The sequence below is a fragment of the Pygoscelis adeliae genome, unplaced genomic scaffold, assembly GCF_000699105.1.
Source record: "Pygoscelis adeliae isolate BGI_AS28 unplaced genomic scaffold, ASM69910v1 Scaffold286, whole genome shotgun sequence".
Classification (NCBI taxonomy): Eukaryota; Metazoa; Chordata; class Aves; order Sphenisciformes; family Spheniscidae; genus Pygoscelis; species Pygoscelis adeliae.
Window position 1 is genome coordinate 856,400 of NW_008825076.1, and position 2,460 is coordinate 858,859.

General features: G+C 45.9%; 1 protein-coding gene across 1 annotated transcript in view; it reads left to right on the top strand.

The window, feature by feature from the left end:
* Positions 1-2,460, top strand: part of EYA2 (EYA transcriptional coactivator and phosphatase 2) — a 61,946-nt gene that overhangs the window by 23,994 nt on the left and 35,492 nt on the right. The window lies entirely within an intron of this gene.

Genomic DNA, 2,460 nt, shown 5'->3' on the forward strand with positions numbered 1-2,460 from the left:
AGTCCTCCCTCCCCCCCCCCCCCCCAGCTTTTCATCCTCGTTCAGCTGGGAAAAAATTCCAAGTTTTTAGTAGCTTTGGTTGGTTGTCTCAAGTGTCCTTATCTGTAACTATTCTGCTATAACAATACTGAGCTGCCAAGAGACACTGAGCTTAGCAGCTCTCAAGGTATACCCCAGGAGGCGGGGGGGTTGCATTCTCCGAATGCAATGCTTTAGGGGCAGAAAAAGAGTTGTGTTTGATCTCAATTTAGACAAACTATGATCAAATGCTACTCCTACTTGGTCAGGATACAATGACAGGGACCAGAATAAGTGAAAAATCTGAGTTGCCAAAATCTGTTCCCAGGCCTGTTGAACTTCAGGTTATAGGAAATACCAGTCTTCAGTACTTTCACAAGTATTTAAATACGCAGGTAAAAAAAATCAGGAAGTTTAGTTTCTGTCTCTGTGCCACAGTCCTTCGTTTTGAAAGTCCCCTGGGCAGAGGGAGTGAGACTACAGCAGCCTGTAGGGACACCTGAACTTGGACCTGGGGTCGCTCAGCTAAAAAGGCAAAAATAAATTCTACAAAACCACAGTGTAAAATCCACCACATAGAGTCTAGTCACAATGTACTGTGGGAAGCTATGGAGCACGAGTCATTCCCCATCCTCTCACCCCTACGTTTCTACCCTCTTCTCCCTGCTCACATACCCGCCCTGTGTGCGCATGGACACACTCGCTTTGCACAGCTGGTGCAAAGTTCAGAGCAAGTTCATTCCAATTGTGCAGATTTCTCCTTTTTATAATTTTCTCTGATTGTTTGGAAACCAGGAAGCTATGGTATCATGTGCAGGTAGCACAGCAATAAACATGTTCTCATCACAATTTACACATAAAGCGTGAGTCCCTCGAGGTAACTCATCCCCCTCTTGACAGCCTTAATAAAGGATGATGGATTGTTTCTAAATGACAGTTTAGGAAGATCAAAAATTCCCCCCTGTATTGTTTTGAGCTCTGGTGTACAAGAGCTGTTTTGTGTTCTGTGAAAGTTGTTTTTGCCTGTAAGCGCTGGGGCTCTATTACTCCCCTTCACAGTGGTGAGAAATGCTTAGGTACCACAGGAATATATTCATCCTGCTGCATACTCGTGACTTTTTGAAAAACTGCAGAAAAGCAAAGCCTAGCGTGGGTGGGAGGTGGGGAAATGCCAATAGCCGAATGCGTTGCCGTCTTCAGGATGCTGCTCTGGGCAGTCTCCCCATATGGGTTGTGGGGAGGAGGAGGGATTGGATACTGATCCACCCAGAGTTGCCTCTGAGGGGTGAATGCCAGGAGGTATCACAGGAACCCACCTGCGCTGGCTCAGCTCCCCAGCCAGCATATGCAGGGGACTTGGGGAGACCCAGGCCTCCAGGTACCTGCCAGTCACCTGCACCCTCTTTTCCCCCTCTCTGCCCTTTTCTTCTTAAAGACTACATGCGTCAGCAAATTAGTTCTGGAGGGCAGAGCCCTCCCTCTTGTTTGTTTTTGGCTTGAGATTTATTTCTCAGTGCATGTGCTTTGTAGCTGCACTTGGCAGAGTGGAGTTTGTTCAGCTGTCCATTCCCTAGCTAATCTGGCGTCTTAAAATAAAAACAAGCAAGTGGATCTTGGGAGAAGGGTTGCTACATGAAGATGTGCAGAGAGTCGTATGGTTAAAACAGCACTGCTCAAAGTCATTCACATGGTAAGAGACCAGATAAGAAAAAAAACAACTGAGTGCCTGGTTAGAACTTGGTCTGATGGTACATCGAGGTGACAAAATGAAGGCCGGACAACATCATACCAAAATCATACCTCTTTCACTGTGGAAGTAGTGGGTCTGAGTGCTCTTTGGAGCCTGTCGCCTTCCATTAGGATGGGATGTGGCATAGTCCAGCTTTTGCCTCTTGTACATGAACATCCAGCCCTTGGAGCAAGCACTGTTGCAAACACTGGAAGAAGACTTTTGGTGTAGATTCTCATCAAACCACACAAACTCAAGAGGAAGTTCTCCACCCATGTGAAATAGAAAATTTTGAAATAGAAAACAGCATAGACTGGAGTTAAATCAAGGCTAGAACTAGCCAGGGGTGCAGGATCCAGGGGATGGGAAGCTTGCGGCTCTCCTATCACTTTCCTGTTTGGAGGTAAAGGAGGACTGTCCCTGTAGATCTTTTCTGAACCTTTACTTTTCCATCCATAAAACTTTTGCAGTAATGCTTCCTCCAGCTAAGGAGGCCTGGCTGGACATCAGCTGCTTTATTTGGGACAGAACCATGTAAACCCACCTATCCATCCTTTCTCTTCCTAATATCCCAGGATGAAGCAATGTTTTTGCTCCCTGCTGTTCCAGAAATCTCAGCAATATTGTTCTTATGTTTGGAATATCAACACGAGGGAACAAATTTTCAAAGTTGTCTAAAAATTCCCAGGTACCTGGTCCATAAGGACAGATTC